Source organism: Piliocolobus tephrosceles, chromosome 9 (assembly GCF_002776525.5).
Source record: "Piliocolobus tephrosceles isolate RC106 chromosome 9, ASM277652v3, whole genome shotgun sequence".
Taxonomy (NCBI): Eukaryota; Metazoa; Chordata; class Mammalia; order Primates; family Cercopithecidae; genus Piliocolobus; species Piliocolobus tephrosceles.
The window spans coordinates 111602523-111622567 of NC_045442.1; the positions used below are offsets into that span (position 1 = coordinate 111602523).

General features: G+C 38.1%; 1 protein-coding gene and 1 long non-coding RNA gene across 2 annotated transcripts in view; one reads left to right on the forward strand and one right to left on the reverse strand.

The window, feature by feature from the left end:
- The window catches only part of MALRD1 (MAM and LDL receptor class A domain containing 1), a 701386-nt gene that overhangs the window by 5085 nt on the left and 676256 nt on the right, over window positions 1-20045 (reverse strand). The gene's annotated exons all lie outside the window — the stretch shown is intronic.
- LOC111549990 lies at window positions 479-17289 on the forward strand. Its single transcript, XR_002733891.1, has 5 exons — window positions 479-624; window positions 6312-6404; window positions 6512-6623; window positions 10847-10938; window positions 16351-17289. It is a non-coding gene; the product is annotated as an uncharacterized LOC111549990 (long non-coding RNA).

The following is a 20045-nucleotide window of genomic DNA, read 5'->3' on the forward strand; positions in this document are numbered from 1 at the left end:
ATTTTGTGGGTTATTCTTGAAAAAAGTCTGAATTGAGGCAACAAATATCTGTTAATTCCTTAAGCACTAATTGAATGCATATTAGTTGCTCTGATTAATTTGAATAAGTTGTGTTTGACTCTTGGCTTTTACTTTGTTCAAGACTAGTCTACGTGAAATTCTTGGAGTAGTAATCTCAGTACACAGCAGGGTTAGTGCATGAGCTGAGCCAGGGATGATCTTGGAGTTGAGACTGGGTAGGGAGTGAAGTATAGTTTTGAAATGTATCAAAATACCAAAGCAGGAAAAATTGGACATGGAAGTAGGGATGATCAAAACAAAATAGAAATTAGGAACCAAGTAAAGATAAGACAGCCGCTGACACCAAGAGCTCAGAAAAATTAATAGAGGCTGAAATCAGGCATGAAATCAGGAAGCAGGAGGAAACCCAAACCACAGGGCTAGACAGGACAGATGGTCAAAGGCCGAGCATGCAACCAGGAGCTGAAGGGACCAGCTTGGCCGTCAGTCACAAGGATGGGAGGCAGAAGCAACACAAAAGATCTTGATATGAAGCAATTATTTTTGGCCTTAAACTGCTGGGACTCCAGATGACCCAGACCATGGTTGGCAGGCAGAAGCCAGGTAAATTTATATAATTCTCAGCCCTGTTAATTCAATTATTGAAGCTGCTTGTCTTCTGAAAGGCTTTTAAGTCTAAAATAATTTTCTATTAAAATGAAAAAACAACATTTGAAGGTGTCTGGCCTTCAAGATTTGGGTAACTACAAAGAAGGAAGATATTTAAGAGTAAGGATGTGGAGTTGTAATATAAGAAAGAGTTTCAGTGTGAGTACTGGGAGATGAGCAATGGCAAATCCTTCCTACTGCAACTTTTGTTTTTTAGTAGTCTCAAATTGATTTTATTTTTCCCAGATCAAAGATGTATCTCCCATTCTTGACAATCCCTGGATTATTAGACTTACGTTTTAATGTCTTTCCTATTTATGTATAAGGTAAACTATTACACACACCGTCCAGATTCTTCCATGAAGGAAGTTGTTAGTGTCACTCTACACATTTACTATTTCAAGTTCAATACTATGATTTTCCATCTTCATCACCTATGTCAATTTGATATTCAAATACAGGCAATTTTAGTTAGAATGGTGGATCCTTACATGAGGGAAATAAAATGTTTGTTTCATTGTAAAGTTTTTGGCCAGTTCTGAAACTCAGTGGTGTAATGAAGAGTCTTCATCCGGCCAAAAAAAAAAAAAAAATGCAATGTTTGACTTACTGTATTTGTCAATATGCTGGTAGCTCTTAAGGAGGAGTTGATTTTTTTTTCCCCTACCAATGAATAAGTGAGTTGTAAGAATTGAGGTTCTAAACAATATAACCACCTCTAGGAATAATGATGATAAAGGAACTGACTTAGAAATTTTGAGTAGAGGAAAGGAAGTTGCATGGATCATATAAGTTTTTCTCCCTTGACTTATCATGCATTCACATAAATTAAGTTTATCTTAGATCCATTATGTGCAGATACCATGCGAAGTGGAATTCTGAATGTGCGACAAGAGACATATGTCAGTGCAAAACTAAGATAATTCTGATGGCAATTTCCAATTTTAATTTAGTGAGCCTATTTATAGTTCTAATGCAATTCACTTAGTAACTGACAACATTGTTTTAGTGTTGATAAAAGCATGGAAGTGTTTATAATAGTCTGAAATTATTACAAATGGGAAGGAAGAAAAAAAGAATAAAACAAAGACTGATCTATGTTACATCCAATAAACATGACTTTGAGGAGAATGTTTTACATTTTGATTTTTAACAGCTTTATGGAGCTGTTAAAAATCACATGCTATACAATTCACAAACTTAAAGATACAATTCAATGGTTTTCAGTAATGTTACTTTTATTAATTTCTAATTAAGAGTGGTAACCTATATATCACATAAAATTTGCCATTTTAACCATTTCGAGTATACAACTCAATGCCATTAATTCCATTCACAGTGTTGTGCTACCATTACTACTATTTCCAAAATGTTTTTATCGCTCTGAATTGAAACTCCATGGCCGGTAAGCATTAACACCCCATTCCCGTCCAACCAGTCCCAGGTAAACTCTGATCTACCTTCTGTCTTTATGAGGCTCTAGGTACCTCATCTAAGTGGAATCATACAGTATTTGTCCTTTTGTGTTTGGCTTATTTCACTTAGCATAATGTTTTCAAGATTCATCCATATTGTAGCGTGTATCAGAACTTTAATCATTTTTATTGCTGAATAATATTCCATTGGATGTATATGCCACATTTCATTTATTCATTCATCTGTTGATGGAAATTTGGGTAGTTTCCATCTTTTGGCTATTGTGACTAGTGCTATGGTGAACATTGCTGTATGAATATCTGCTTAGGTCTCTATTTTGATTCTTCGAGGTGTGTAACTAGGAGTTGAATTGATGGAACACTTGGTAATTCTTTTTTAACTTTCAAGGAACTACCAACTGTTGATAGTGCTGCACCATTTTACATTCCCACCAACAATGTGAGGGTTTCTATTTCTCCTCATCCTCATCAACACTTGTTATTTTCAGTTTTTAAATTATTATTATTATTATTGCTATCTCAGTGGAAGTGAATGGTATCTAATTGTGGTACTGATTTTCATTTCCCTAATGACTAGTGATGTTGAACATCTTTTTATGTGCTTATTGACTATATGTAATCTTCTTTGAAGAAATGACTATTCTAGTCCTTTGCCCATTTTGAAATTGGGTTGTCTTTTTGTTCTTAAGTTGTATGGATTTTTATATATTCTTGATATTAAACTTTTATCAGTTACATAATTTTGAATATTTTCTACCATTTTGAAGATTGTCTTTTCACTTTCTTGCTAATGTCTTTTGTTGCACAAAAGGTTTTGATTTTGATAAAGTCCAATTTACTTATTTATTTTTTGTTGTTGCTTGTGCTTTTGGTGTCATATTTAAGAAAGAATCAATTTCCAAATCCAAGATCATTAAGATTTACCACTATATTTTCTTTTAAATGCATTATGGCTTTAGCTCTTACATGTAGCTCTTTGATCCATTTTGAGCTAATTTCTGTATGTGGTGTGAAGTAGGGGTTCCATCTGCATTCTTTTGCATGTCAAAATCCAGTTGTCCCAATGTCATCTATTGAAGAGACTATATGTTCCCCATTGGATGGACTTAGCATCTTTGTCGAACATCGATCATGATAGATGTATGGTTTTATATTTGAATTTACAATTCAATTCAATTCAATTCAGTTGATCTATATGTATGTTCTCATGCCTCATGCCAATACCACACAGTTTTGTTTACTGTATTTTTGTAGTAAATTTTGAAATTTGGAGGTTTGAGTTCTCCAACATTGTTTTAGCTATCTGGTACCCTTGCAATTTATAAATTTGACAAGAGGTTTTTCATTTTTGCAAAAATGGCTTTTGGAATTTTCTATAGAGATTGTCTTGAATCTGTAGGTTGCTGTATTAGTCTGTTCTCATGCTGCTGTGAAGAAATACCTGAGCCTGGGTAATTTAAAAAGGAAAGAGGTTTAATTGACTCACAGTTCCACAGGGCTGGGGAGGCCTCAGGTAACTCACAATCATGGCAGAAGGGGAAGCAAACATGCCATTCTTCACACAGTGGCAGCAAGAAGTGCAGAGCAAAAGGGGGAAAAGCCCCTTATAAAGCCATCAGACTTTGTGAGAACTTACTCACTATCATGAGAACAACAGCATGAGGGTAAGCACCTCCATGATTAAATTACCTCCCACTAGGTCCCTCCCATGACTTGTGGGGATTATGGAAACTAGAATTCAAGATGAGATTTGGGTGGGGACCTGGAGCCAAACCATATCAGTTGCTTTAGTTAGTATTAACTTCTTGACAATATTGTCTTCCTTTCTATGAACTTAGTGTGTCTTTCCATTTAGTTAGGTCTTATTTAATTTCTTTCGATAATGCTTTGTGATTTTAAGTGTATAAATCTTTCACCTCACTGGTTAAATTTATTCCCAGGTATTTTATTCTGTTCGATGCTATTATCAATAGAACTGCCTTCAAGATTTCCTTTTCTGATTGTTCATTGCTGGTATGTAGCAATACAACTGATTTTTGAGTGTTGTTTTTATACCATGTAACTTCTCTGAATTTGTTTATTTGCTCTAGTAGCTTTCTTGTGGATTCTTTGGGATTTCTTACATATAGAATCATGCCATTTGTGAATACTGAATTTTACGTCTTCTTTTCCAATTTGAATGCCTTTTACTTCCTTTTTTTCCCAGTTCCTCTGGCACAAGTTTATTTTTGATAACCGCATTTATCCCTAGCTAAGTGGGACTATAAAACTTCCTTAATATAAACAATTTTAAAGCTAGTGTATAGGAAAATTATTATGGCAACGTTTGGACAGTTTCAGGGTAGAGTCTGATTGCCACTTAAAGTGAACATCTTTAGACTAGCTAAGTGAATAAACCTTTATCTGGGTTGAAAGGAAACAAAGGTGACAGTGAGACTAGCTGTCACTCCAAATGCTGACGTGTCTACAACAGAGTGACAGCACAATGTTCCTGCTGAGAGGCCTGTTCTTCAAAATGAACATCCTTTTACACACGTTGCAAGTTTGTTAATTTTTAACATACACTTTTATAATTTGTTTTACAGAGTGTTTTCACTTTATTTACTAAATTGATTGGCTTTTTTGGTGATAAATGAGTGATTTAATTTCTTTATGTTAACTACAGACACGTGTTTGTTTTTATTTTTGATTATTCCCCCTAATTTATGAGTAAGTCACTTGGTGTGTCTGTAAAACTGCTCCTGCTGCTTAGTGAAATTCACCAAACACCAAGTTTCCACTACCATCTCATGGGAGTAACACTGTTAAAATATGTTCATATTTAAAATTAGGTTTAGAAAATATTCAAAGAAAAATGAGCTCAAAAGTTTAACTTTTTTTATTTTTTATTTTTAGAGACAGAATCTCACTCTGTTGCCCAGGCTCATATACAGGAGTGTGATCATAGCTCACTGCAGCCTTGAACTCCTGGGCCCAAGTGATCCTCCGGCCTCAGCCTCCTGAGTTGCTGGGACTATAGGTGCATGCCAACACACCTGGCTAATTTAAGTTTTTTGTAGAGATGGGGTCTTGCTATATTGTCCAGTCTGGTCTTGAACTCAAAATTCCTGACTTCAAGCAATGCTCTCGTCTTGGTCTCCTAATGCACTGGGATTATGGGTGTGAGTCACTGTGCCTGACATGAGCTCAAAATGTTAGCACAGATTTTTTAAGTGAAAGGGAATACCATTTGTGAGGGTCATGGATGATTATTTTCATCGTATCTTGGTGGATTGTGTTATAAAACTTCAGTGTCGAAACCTGTCTACGTGAAAGTATGAAGAATCATACTGTCTGAAATTAGGATAATTACAATGCAGGTGTCAAATGATGTTAATGGATAAATAAAATAATTTATCTATCAAAAGGTATTTTCCCTGTATTTCTTGTGTGGAGGCGTTGGTCCTCATGCTTCCACGAGGGAAATGATTTCTAGACATTGTTTGTAAGATGTCAGACAATATCCTAAAATCCGAGACACAATTGTCATGAGTTAAGTGCCTGAAAGGAATTGATGCTCTCCAATGTGGTAACTCACTCCTTTAGATGGTGGAAAGAGAATTTCTTAATGTTACTTACCATTTTTCTTATTTACTTATTGACATTCACCCAACATGTCTAGGACACATACTATGTACCAAACGTTGCACTGGGTCCTAGACTTACAAAGATGATTAGTATACGGCTCCTACCTGTAGAGCTTTTCAGAGGGTGGCAACTGCTGGTTTCTGTCCTTAGATGAAATGCCATGTTTATAAAGTGCTTATCACAAGTAGGTGCCTACCAATAGTTCAGTGCCATTCTCTTCACCTTCTTTCCTTATGCTTTCCTCCTTTTGTCACTTACATCTTCTTTTCAACTTCCTACTTCTTTTTCCTGACCCCCAAATTTGTGAAATGAAAGGACATTGGTATAAAGAACAATAATAAGAAAGTGTCAAAATTAATAATCACGGTATTACTTTGAACTTTTTCCACCTTTTTTTTTTTTTTTTTTTTAAGAAACATGGTCTTGCTCTGTCACTTAGGCCATAATACAGTGGCATGATCCTAGCCCACAGCAGCCTCCAACTCCTGGGCTCAAGAGATCCTCCTGCCTCAGCCTCCTGACTAGCTGGGACTACAGGAATGTGCTATCACACCCAGCTAATTTTTTAATTTTTTGTAGAGATGACATCTCACTATGTTGCCCAGGCTGGTCTTGAACTTCTAGCCTCAAGCAATCCTTCCACCACAGCCTCTGAACGTGCTGGGATTACAGGTGTGAGCCACCATGCCTAGCATTACTTTTAATTTAAATAAAATATTTATTAATTTAGAGCCTAGCAAGAACCTTTGCAATCATCTTGTCTCTGTCTTCTACTACAGATGGAGCAACTGAGATTCTTCCCCAACTAGACTCTAAGTCCTATGAGGGATAAGGAACATGTCTGGTTTCCTCATCTGTCTGTCACAGCCCCTTGTGAATGCCTGGAAGACAGTAGGAATCAACTGAGTGTTTGTAGAAAGAATAATGATAATTGTCTATGGTCTAAAGGTTTAGTGATGAAATGAAGTCCATTAACTTCTCTCTGCTTATTTCCACCCTCAATGATATACTTCCTCAACCCCCACGGAGGAAAGACAATTTCTTTTGTACTATTGTTCAATAGAGCCATGTTTGTATGTAGCTTCCTGTTCTGCTTAGCCCAAGACATTAAGTGGGTCAGGAGTAACTTCTGCCCTCTGTTTTTTGTTTTGTTTTTCTTTTTCCATTCCTTTTTCACCTGCTTAAGTGGCAGCCCAGAGTAGCTTGGAGGCTTCCCTGAAGATGAGCAGAGTACAGTAGATTAGGCATGGCCTTTCTATTTATTTCTACTATGGAGAAAATGAAAAAGCTATGTGGCTGGAAAAAAAAAATCACCTGAGTACTAATTTGTTATTTTACAATATTTGAAAAATAAAGACCTGTGTTCCTCCTATGTATTTCTTTTAAACAATGAGGGGTATGGAATATCTATGCATAAACATCAAGGTCTTCAAGTGAATTTTCAGGCTGTGAAGAGTTTGATTTGTTACTACTAGGGAGAGATGTTTCCTAACCATAAAAATGCATGTGGCCTGTAATCCCAGCACTTTGGGAGGCCGAGACGGGCGGATCACGAGGTCAGGGGATGGAGACCATCCTGGCTAACACTGTGAAACCCCGTCTCTACTAAAAAATACAAAAAACTAGCCGAGCGAGGTGGCGGGCGCCTGTAGTCCCAGCTACTCGGGAGGCTGAGGCAGGAGAATGGCGTAAACCCAGGAGGCGGAGCTTGCAGTGAGCTGAGATCCGGCCACTGCACTCCAGCCTGGGGAACAGAGCGAGACTCCGTCTCAAAAAAAAAAAAAAAAAAAAAAAAAAAATGCATATGACTTTTTTTTTAAAGGATGCATCTAAATTATGAAAGACAATAATTTCACTGGTGGAAATAGAATTCATTTGTTCTGGAGTCATGCCTATTACATTTTATTTTGTTTAGTGTAATTAATGGTGAATCTGAGTTGTCCCAGGGAAGTAAATCTTAATTCTCCTCTTCCTACTTCCACCTTTCTCATTTTAAAGTCTTCAATTAGTTTTCCCCAAATGTTTCCAGTCTTAAGATTTAAGGAATTTGAAGCCTTTCCCAACGATCTAATCTTCCAGATAAAAAGAAAATACAATACAGCATTCCAATAAAAATAAAATATTCCTGGGTTTGTTTTTAATTATACCTATTTTCAACGTTCAGTAAATGTATTTCCCTGTGCCAAGAAGAGATCTTTTTAGAAATGTTTGTTTCTTAACCAGGGTACCGTTTTCTTCTTCTTGTTGTTTTTTTTTTTTTTTTTTTTTTAACTTTGTCTCATCCTAAAAATCAATGGGCAATGTTCTTTAATTTTTTTTTCTTCCCTGGCTTTATAACCTAAGGAAATAGGTTTTTTGGTTTGTTTACTTGTTCATTTTCAACTTGCAGTAATCATGAGAGATTGGTGCCCTGTGTTTCCTATGTAACTCTCAGTCTCAAATGATTCAATGTATCATCTTTCTTTTCTCAAAACCTTAAAGTGTTATTTTACACCTGCTCTCTGATCATTTACAGTCCATTTTTTAGCCTGTTTGAATAGACTGGTTTTTTCAAGGAAAGTAATCATAAATTTTATTTTTAGGCACTATTTTGTCCTTTTTGTAATAAAGACTGATTTATAGCATTTTACAAAAACAATAGCACAGTAAAACAACATAAAACAGATAAGAAGTAGGTAGGAAGTTGGAGAAAGGGAATCTGAGAACAGGAAAATAGAATTGAGGCAAAGGTAACAAGATGGACAGTTCATGAAATGGCTATCATAGGAGTATGTATATTTATTAGAGGCAGGATGCAACTTAGACTTTAAGATTCTAGAAACCAAATTTAAGCAGGACAATCAATTACGCAGGCTATAATTTCAAAAAGAAACAAACAAACCAGATGCTTAGAAGCACTTTTTCTCTAACTCAAGAGATAAAGCATTTATTGTATGGATCCTGTTACTGCAATCTAATGTTACAAAGTAACAAGTTCCTAACCACGATATTTTAGGAAAATCAGCAAAGGGTTACACTAGGTTGTTTCAATGAATACTTTTCAAACATCAAGCTGAAACGATGCCAAGATGTACTTCGGTAAAAGCTACCCAGAAAGTGTTGGCAAGGAGGGAGGGGAGATTTTATGGAGATCTTGAAGCACAACAATGCCTTAGAGAATTTGATTTTGGGGGCATTTTCATATGTTCATGCTTATCATAAAAAAGTCAACACCAAGCTTATAATTTATAGTGCATCATTGCAGTGTAACACATTAGATCTGTTATAGAAGTCTACAGGTAGAAAAATGACTTTGTGCACAAAGTCATAAGGTAATAGAAGAAATAAGTTGAGTCTATGAAGTCAACCTATTCTCACTGAGTGTACACTCCCATAAAATACCATGTTATCTGACGACTTCCGAGAGACAGACAGAGAGAGAGAGAGAGAGAGAGAGAGAGAAACAGAGAGAAATTTTAAGAGAATGTAAATAGCAAACTATCTAATGGTATCTATTCCTGTCAAATGATGATTTTTTTTTTTTTTAATAAACAATCTGGAGGAAAAGAAAGAAAGAAAAGAAGCCAATTTGAAAAATCAAGGATACATTAAGGGGAAATGTCTATGAGCTCACATTTTCATTCCAACTCCTTGTTCATTTCAGGAACAAACTGAACCAAATGTTTGGGTGAAAAAGTTCACAAAGAACTGGGTTTGCAAACACAACCAGAAATGCCACAAAAGGCAGAGGAAAAGATTCATCACCCAGGGTCACAAAACCAAACAATTGGAACACCAAATTTTGCTAAACTCATTCACATGATACAGCAGCTGCTTTATTTTTCTTCCACTCTTTTCGGGCAGGAAATAAATATGCTGACCACAAAACCGTCACTGTTTAAGCAGTCTTGCTGTGGCAGAGCATTTTAATGGGAACATGCCCAGGAATATGGAGGCAATTAGTAGGAATAAAGCTGACCCAGGTTTCTGTAACTTAACCTTAAAGAAAACCCAGGCTGCCAATGGGAGCTCCGTCTTCACTCCACTTCTCAAGTGCAGTGTTAGCAAATTCACAACCACCTAATAGAAACCATATGCCTAGCAGGAAAGTTCCTTTGGAAATGTATTTGATAGTGTATATATATTTTATATATATATATTTTTGGACAGTGTCTTGCTCTGCTGCCCAGGTTGGAGTGCAGTCATGGGATCATAGTTTGACCTCCTGGACTCACGCAATCCTCCCTCCTCAGCCTCTTGGGTAGTTAGCACTACAGCCATGTACCACCATGACCAGCTAATTTTTTGTTTTGTTTTGTTTTGCCGAGATGAGCTCTTGTTGTGTTGCCTTGAGCTCCCGGACTCAAGCAATCCTCCTGCCTCGGCCTCACAAAGCGCAGGGATTACAGGCCTTAGACACAATGCCTGCCCTAACAGCACATTTAAAAATATGTCTTGACCTAGTAAAATTATTGGAGTCAGTCTTTAGGTAATAATTACAGAGAAAGACAAAAATGCATATAGAAAAAGGTTCATCACAAATTATCAATAATAATGAAAAATTAGATGCAAGCTCAATGTCTAATAGGAGAATGGTTAAATGATGATCCATGTACTTGACACATCAACCTTTTCAAGTCATACTTTAAAGAATATTTAGTGGTATAGGGCTATGATATGGTTTGGATATTTGTCCCCTTCAAATCTCATGATGAAATGAGATCCCTACTGTTGGAGGTAGAGCCTGCTGGGACCTGACTGCATCATGGGGGCAGATCCCTCAGGAAAGGCTTAGCGCCACATCCCCTTGGTGATGAGTGAGTTCTTGCTCTGAGTTCGTGCGATTTGATTGTTTAAAAGTATGTGGGACCTCCTTCCGGTCTCTTTTGCTCTTGCTCTTGCTACATGATGTGCTTGCTCCTGCTTTGCCTTCTACCATTAGTAAAAAAGCTCCCTGATTCCTCCCCAGGAGCTGAGTAGATGCTGGCACCAAGCTTCTTATACAGCTTGCAGAATTGTGAGCCAATTAAACCCCTTTTCTTTATAAATTATCCAGCCTCAGCTTCAAGTATTTCTATTTCTCCTTCTTCCTTAAATAATTGATTGATGAGTTTTTTTTTCCTGCTATATTGCAGAATGAAATGGGTCAGCAACTGACATACTGCATAAATCAGTGAACCAATATTTTCTAAATGTAACATGCATGATACTACAAAATCACACATAGGTAAGTGATCCATTCAAAGTGAAAAACAGACCAGTGAATTTTTAATGTAACAGTTCAAACATTCTATGGATGTGGTTTCAGATTCTGCATTACAACTGCATTTTAAGAAACTACCCCATGTAAAGTTTTGGTGTAATGGAAAAGTATCAATAATTATCTCAAAAACTAGTAAAATGTACCTTCTGTATTTTTCCACTCTTGCATTGCTCTGATGAAATACCTGAGACTGGGTAATTTATAAAGAGATGAGGTTTAATTGGCTCACAGTTCTGCAGGCCATACAGGAAGCATAGTGGCTTCTGTTTCTGGGGATGCCTAAGGAAATATACAGTCAGGTGGAAGCAAGCACGCCTCACATGGCTGGGGCAGGAGCAAGATAGAGTGGGGTCAGGTGCCACACAGTTTTAAACAACCAGATCTCACAACAACTCACTATCAGTAGAACAGCACTGGGGGGATGGTGCTAACCCATTAATGAAAACTCTACCCCCATGATTCAATCACCTCCCACCAGGCCCCACCTCCAACAATGGGGATTACAATTTGAGCTGAAGTTTGGTGGGGACACAGATCCAAACCATATCACCTCCTTTTTAAAAATACGTATCTGTGTGAGGTTGAATGTGGTTCATATATTTCAACAAATCAAGATAATGGCTTTAATGCAGACGTGGATATAAGAATCCCACACTAGCTCTCACGAAAGGTTTGTTTTAGTTGGAGTAGTGATATGACTTGGATGTCTTGTCCCCTTCAAATCTCATGTTGAAATGTGAGCTCCAGTGTTGGACAGTGGGCCTACTGGGAGGTGTGGGCCATGGGGGCAGATCCCCCGTGAAGGGCTTAGTGCTACCCCTGCAGTAACGAGTTCTCACTCTATGAATTCATGAGAGATCTAGTTGTTTACAAGAGCACGGCACCTCCTCTCTCTCTCTCTATCACCCCTGTCATGTGATGCGCCAGTTTCCCCTTCGCCTTCTGCCATGATTGTAAATGTCCTGAGGCCTCACCATAAGCAGATGCTGGCATCATGCTGTTTGTACAGCTTGCGGAACCGTCAGCCAAACAAACCTCTTTTCTTTATAAATTACCCACCCTCAGGTATTTCTTTATAGCAATGCAAATAGACTAATACAAGTAGCTTTGTTCTACTAAGCACTAGGGGTTCAAATATCAATAAATATTTATTTATTTGGCTAAAATATACTTTTCCTTTGATAAATTTTTGCTAGTTACCTGTACTGGAAATATTTTTTTCTCTCTCTTTCTTCAACAAACGTGATACCTCAAAGCCCCACAGTTGGTAAAGGTCACTTTTAAATAGAATGTTATATTTCATATACATACATATATATATATATGAATGTTACATTTCATATATATGTATATATACACCATATACTTTAAATATACAAATATGTTTTCATAATAGGTTATAATGGATATCTTGTCACTTCAAAAGCTATTAATAAATATAATTGTATATATTTCTTAGTTTAATTTCATATATGGTAAGTCTTGATAGGTATAAACCACCTTAAGAAAACTCTTTGGGGTCTTCAATAAGTTTTAAAGGTGTGATGGTATGTTTAGACCAAAATGTTTGAGAATGGTCAGTATAGGGAAATAAGGATAAATAAATTTCATAGCAATTTCAATTTTAAGAGGAAAGACTGCATGTACATATTTATACACTGATAAAAGTTCAAAAGAAGATACATCAACATGTTAACAGTATGTAACTCCAGGTGATGAGATTAACTAACATTTTAAATTCTTTTAAACCCATGTAGTTGGATTTCCCAAGTTCTATTTATGTGTCAGTTGTGCATTGGAATCTCAGGGTAGGGGGGATAGTTTCACAATTTGGAAAGATCACAAGATGTGTCTCCAACTTGAGCTCCCCACCTCCACCCTGCCCACACACCTTGTAGGACATTTGCCTAAATAAAAGATGAGATCTGCACGCCTCATGATTTTCACATTCCCTGTTTTGCTGATTCCCCTCTTTTATCATCTCTTCTCAAGCTACCTCCTAGCCCTGCAGTACTACTCACCACTTTTTGGATGTGTCACACTGATACGGCAGGGGGACAGGGAAGAGCTGGGTAGAGAAGGGCAGGTCCCTGGCCAGGGATCCACACCCAGGACTGTGCCAATGGACCTAGGTGAGGACAGGCATTTCTGTTTTCTTGCCCAATTGTTGCATTTCCCAGACCATCCTGGCCTGCCAAGCCCCCATCCTGTGCCTATAAAAACCCCGAGACCCTAGCGGGAAGACACACAAGCAGCTGGATGTCGAGAAGAACACACTGGTGGAAGAATACCCAAACAGACGTCAGCAGAAGCCGGTAGACGCTGGCAGGCCGACCAGCAGAACGAGGCGGAGTTTGGACGGGGTGGTTGGAGGGGAGCCCGGCCACTGGGCAGTCCTACTCCAGGGGAAAACCACCTTCCCAATCCATTCCCTTCTGGTTCCATTATCTGAGAGCTACCACCACTCAATCAAAACCCTTGCACCCATCCTCCAAGCCCAAGTGTGACCCGATTTTTCCAGTACACCAAAGCAAGAATCCAGGAAACAGAAAGCCCTCTGTCTTTGCCATAAGGCAGAGGGTCTAATTGAGCCGGATAACACAAGCCGCCTACAGACAGCTAAACTGAAAGAGCATACTGTAACACACGCCCACTGGGGCCCTGTAAAAACTCCACCCTAGACACCGCTGTGGGGTCGGATCCCCACAATTTGCTCGTCTGTATGCTCCCCCTAGAGGTTTGAGCAGCGGGGCACTGACGGAGCGAGCCCCACACACCCACTGCATGCTCTGCAAGACGGATAAGGGGACTTCTCCCACTTCACCGTTTTTCTTAACTCTTGCATTTGCTTTTGAATGCCTTTCTCATTGGCCAGAACCTTTGCCAACTCCGGAGTCAGACTGACCACTTCTCTGCACGCCACTGTGCATTGTGCGTTTTACCATGAGGATGAGTAGTACTTTCTCTCCTTGCAATAACATATTTTTCCAACTAGATTGCTCTATATGCAAACTCACTCTACTTTCCTTATTATATTCTCTTAGCCATATAATCTCTTGGGTTGAAAATGAATTGCAGTACTGCTGTCTTTGTGATTGCCCTTAGCAACCACCTAACAACTTGCTTCTTAAATATTTTTCAGACAATTAAAAGTTGACAACCTATGTAAGAATCTGTCCAGAAAAACGAACTTAGCGTCATCCATTTATTTACATTCATGTCTCTTGAAGATTAACTTCCCATGGGCGGAGCCAAAGTCTTTATTTTCCCAGCTTGCTTAGGAAACATTATTTGAGCTCCAACTATATGCCTTATCCCCTACTGCAGAGCTACTCAGAGTGTGGTTTATGTATGGTTTTGGTCTTATCTGGATATGGTTCCAGGATCAGAAAAGTATAAGAACGGAGAATATATGTTTAGAAACATTCATAGCAATTTGACAGAGTAATTTTATGTCTGTTGATGATAAGAATAAGAAAGTTGGACTAGTATTTTTTGTCTTATTATTTCCTGTTTCTTTTTTTGTGTGTGGTTTTAAGGACTGGAGAGTTTAATAGGCAAGAAAGAAGGAAGAAGGCAGAGACAGAGGGAGGGGGCTCCTCCAAAGCCGAAAGAGTAGACCCCCTCTTTATTTCTTTTTTCTAAGAATTCTTTTTTATTATATTTTATAAGACATTGGTATATAATGGATTGGAAACAAAAACAAAAACAGAGCTGTTCCTTCAATACACATCATTTGAGTGGCTCAGTTCTATTGACACAGATATGAGTAAATATTGACTTACCTAGTTGACTTCTATTTTTCATTCAACATGGTTTTGCTAGCTATCTATTCAAAAAAATATTATTTTATCTTCCTTTCCCCTTATGAATGTGATATCTCCAAGTTTCCATGATTGGAAAAGTCCAGGTACTGTCTAACCTTCTCTGACCAGAAGGAAATATTTTTCCTTACAAATTGCTCTATATGAAAATTCACTATAATTTTCTTATTGGATTATTTTAGATACATAATCTGTTTAATTGAAAACTAATTCAATGTTGAAGTTAATTATCAGCTTTCATGATTTCCCTTAGCAATCACCTAGCAGCTTCCTTTTTCCTAAATATTTTTAGACGATTTAAACTTAATAGCCTTATGTAAGAATCTGTCTAGAAAAATGATCTTATTTCATTATGACTCCTGAATATCCACAAATTCCTTCACATATATCTCACTTTGGGTTTATTAATACATTTAAATTGTTCTGAACTACGAACAATTTCTGCTTTCAGGACAATGGAAACATTGAAAAAAGCAATAAAACTGCATTTTCTTGTAGTTATTTTAAAATATCCTATTTAAAAACAAATTATAGGCATACAAAGACACAATTAGGATTTTGTTTGGTTTCTTAAAAGTGATCTTTCTCTATTAAACTCCTAGTCAATTGCACACCATTTTTTCATCCATGACCTGTGTTCTGTTCACACTAACCATGCAATTCTGAAGCTGACTCAAGTGTTTCATAGAGCTGATGTCTATAGTTTATTTGACTAAACATAGAAATTGTTACTTGTCTTATTTGAGTTCCTTTCTCAGGAAACCAACCATCAGGCCTCCCAGATAGTATTGAGGACCTGAAACTCATCAGACCACTGGATCTCGACAGTGAGATGTCAGACCCCTCACCCATTATGATTTTCCAACTGACCACCTGCTCCCTGTTGATCAGCTCCTCTTCCTTACCCCTCTCTAATTCCTGTTTTCCCACAGATGATTATATTTCTTCTCTGCTAATCCCTGATTTTAATTGGTCAGGGAGATGGATTTAAGGCTGATCTCCCATCTCCTTGGCTACAGCACCCCATTAAAACCTTCTTCCCTGGCAATACTTGTTGTCTCAGTGATTGGCTTTCTGTGCTGCGAGCAGCAGGGCCTAGACTAAACCCCTGGTGTTTCAGAAACAATTCCCTGTCACAGTCTGTGCCATACACATGTTCACAGGCTGCTCTATTTTTGAGGATGTTCTTCTTTGACACTTGGTGGATTTCAATCCATGAGTCCAGGTTGGAGTGATACAGCACCTCTGCAGCAACCCTTTTTCGACCTTCCATAGTACTATTACCTTCAAACCAAAGACTGTCTCTCCTCTCCCAGTGCTTTCTATGAAGTGACTGTATATGTCTGATACATGCTTACTGCAGTGCTGAGATTATTTGTTTTTATATATACCTCCTCCATTAAACTACTATTTATTCTTATATTCCTAGCCCCTAACACAGTGATTAGCAAATAATAAGTGCTTAACAGATGTTTGCCAAAAAATAAAAAATAAAAAAAATAAGAATGAATTGCTAAGAGTTTCTGATTTATGTGTTTCTTTCTTTAAAAAGATGAAAATAAACTGGTCTTTGAAAAACTTTGATTCATTAGTGAGCTTGAAAACCAAACACAATAAACAGATTGTGGAAGTTGGAAGAGGGTCCCTAAGGATGCATTTAAGGAGAAATGATGTGACAGAAGATTTGAAAGTAAAAAAAGAGTCTATCAGGAAGATAAGAAAGCAATTATTAAACAAAAATTAAGAAGCCGATTTCCTTCCCAAGTTTCTACCCTTCAGTAACATGATTGATTCACACTAGTCAAAGGTGCTGAATATATTTGCTGCATGCCATTGGAAAACCATATAACTTAAAACTAATAAAGCACCTCACTTCTCTTTACTGTCTTTCTTCATTTACCCAAGTCACCTCTTTTAAGAGCCATCTCTGATTTGGCTACAGCACATTCATCTACACTGATTGCTTGTACAAGGAAACAGTGCAACCCAGAAATGTCAGAGACTGAAAGGTTGTCTTCTTGCTGTGTAAGATTTACTGTGAACAGAGGGAGGATGCTGAAAAATGCTATAACCGTCGCTCCAGGGACAATCTCTGCCAAACAGAGATATTATACTGACGAAATGATAATGGTGAAATAGCTGTCAGATCAAATAATTAGAATATGGAGCCGTAATACAGTAAAGTAGTCTTCATATATTTTATACAGTTTGTATTGTTCTATAGATTGTCTGGAGTTTGTGTCCAATGAAAATGGATTAAGAACAACCTGGGATACTCAGCAATAACAACACACAGACACGTGTATACACACCAATGAAGCTTGCGTTATTCAATAAAAGTGTTCCTGATACATTGCATGTAAACTGATTTTGTATGGTCAAATAATATCTTAAATGATGAAGGAATTCATTAAATACATATGAGATATTAGTTAGAATACATGTGAAATGTTAAATCATGTTCCATCAGTAAATACAATTATTACTTTTAAAAAAGGGTTCATCATGCACTCATTTCTCTAAGAAAAATAATGCAAGAGTGATATCCTTATTAGTAAAATTGGTAAATATGTTGTCAGCTGCCAGGCACTGCTTTTCAGGAACTTAGGGGCAGAATCTGTCACACACATAGACATCTAAATTAAATAGTCTCAAGTGAGGGCAATATTGGAATGACTGAGCACAGTCCCTCTGCTTGTTTTGTTTTTCAGATAGGGTCTTGCTTTGTTGCCCAGCCTGGAGTGCAGTGGTGTGATCATGGCTCACTACAGCCTCCAACTCCTGGGCTCAAGCAATCTTCTCTCTCAGCTTCTGATTTTGCACCTGCCCAACATGCTATTTATAAAATTCCCACAATGTGTTAGGGAAGATGCAAGACATGCCAATGGTGTCCCTACTTTCCAGAGATTTTTCAGCCAATAGAATTACAACAAATGAGCCCCAGACTTTGTTGTTTTAACCATCAGTCTGTTGTATAGTTAAGACCAGCATACAGATAAAGTTGCCGAGTGTCTCATCTAATCATGAATTGTAAATTAGGCATCTTTTTAATTTTTAAAATGAGCATTAACTTTTTCAGGAGTTGTAATGCAAAGATAAGTGTAGAGCACTACTCAGTCAAATTAAAGACACCCTTATAGCTGAAAGATTTAATACCGAGTTACACTGCAACTAGGGAATACTTAGGACCCAAAAGAACTAAGCTCAAAATTCTATTTAAATCATAGAATTTCAGAACTGGGAAAGAACCGTAAAATAATTTATTATTTCCCATTATGTTGTTGGAGTGAATGGCACATAAAATATATTAACTTTAGGCAACACAAAGATTATAATTTTATAGTTAAATTTCCTATTAAAAGTATAATAAAAAAATACATATTTAGACAGAATCTTGCTCTATCATCCAGGCTAGAGTGCAGTGTCCAATCTCCAAACTTAGCTCACTACAACCTTCACCTCCTGGGTTCAAGCGATTCTCCTGCCTCAGGCCTCCAAGTAGCTGGGACTACAGGTGTGTGCCACCATGCCTGGCTCATTTTTGTATTTTTTTTTTTTTTTTTTAGTACAGATGGGGTTTCACCATGTTATCCAGGTTGGTCTTGAACTCCTGGCCTCAAATGGTCTTCCCACCTTGGCCTCCCAAAGTGCAGGGATTACAGGCATGAGCCACAGCGCCCAGTCATAATGGAAATTTATTTTATTTTATATTTTATTTTATTTTATTTTTTATTTTTTATTTTTTTGAGACAGAGTCTTGCTCTGCCGCCCAGGCTGGAGTGCAGTGGTGGGATCTCAGCTCACTGCAAGCTCCGCCTCCCGGATTCACGCCATTCTCCTGCCTCAGCCTCCCGAGTAGCTGGGACTACAGGCGCCCGCCTCGTCGCCCGGCTAGTTTTTTGTATTTTCTATTAGAGACAGGGTTTCACCGTATTAGCCAGGATGGTCTCGATCTCCTGACCTCGTGATCTGCCCGTCTGGGCCTCCCAAAGTGCTGGGATTACAGGCTTGAGCCACCGCGCCCGGCCAAAATATTTATAAATGGCACATCAAACCCATGACTTCATGAATATTTTTGCTTAGCAAAGAGCAAAGTAAGAAGTCAATTAAAAAAAAAAGAGAGGAAAAAAAAAGGTGGATCCATGTTTCCGTGATACACTGTTTCCATTTAAAAATAAATGTGGCTAGCTGGGTGTGGTGGCTCATGCCTGTAATCCCAGCACTTTGGGAGGCTGAGCCGGGCGGATCACCTGAAGTCAGGAGTTCCAAGACCATCTTGGCCAACATGGTGAAACCCTATCTCTACTAAAAATACAAAACTTAGCCAGGCATGGTGGTGGGCGCCTGTAGTCCCAGCTACTCAGGAGGCTGAGGCAGGAGAATGGCATGAACCTGGGAGGCGGAGCTGGCAGTGAGCCGAGATCGCGCCACTGCACTCCAGCCTGGGCAACAGAGCGAGGCTCCGTCTCAAAATAAACAAAAATAAAAAAATCAATGTGACCAGGCATGGTGACTCAGGCATGTGATGATCCCAGCACTTTGGGAGGCCCCGGCAGGAGAATCACTCGAGCCCAGGAGTTTGAAACCAATCTGGACAATATAGCAAGACCATGTCTACACACACACACACACACACACACACACACACACAAATAGCTGGGAGTGTTGGTACATGCCTGTGGTCCCAGCTATGAAGGAGGCTAAGGTGGGAGAATTGCTTGAGCCCAGGAGTTTGAAACCAATCTGGACAATATAGCAAGACCATGTCTGTACAAAAAAAAAAAAAAAAAAAAAAAAAATTAGCTGGGAGTGTTGGTACAGGCCTGTGGTCCCAGCTATGAAGGAGGCTAAGGTGGGAGATCGCTTGAGCCTGGGAGGTTGAGGCTGCGGTGTGCCATGATTGTGCCCTTGCACTTTAGCATGGGAAGCAGAACAAGACCCTGTCTCAAAAAAAAAAAAAAAAAAAAGGAAAGGAAAAGAAAAGAAAAAGAAAGTAAAATAAAAAAAAAATACATCATAACATCATATGTAGTCATGGTCTAAATTGCGAGGGTAGCCTATAAATGATAGAAGTCTGGATAAAACTGATTCATGCCAACTTCCTCATTCTTTGCATAAGAAAATACGCATTATAAAATAATTTCCTTCCTACTGCCCAAATAAGTTTTCCTCTTCAGTTTTCAGATCTCAGCATTATAACTATGCAGTCATCTAAGTATCATACTCCGGGATCATCTTTGATGCTTG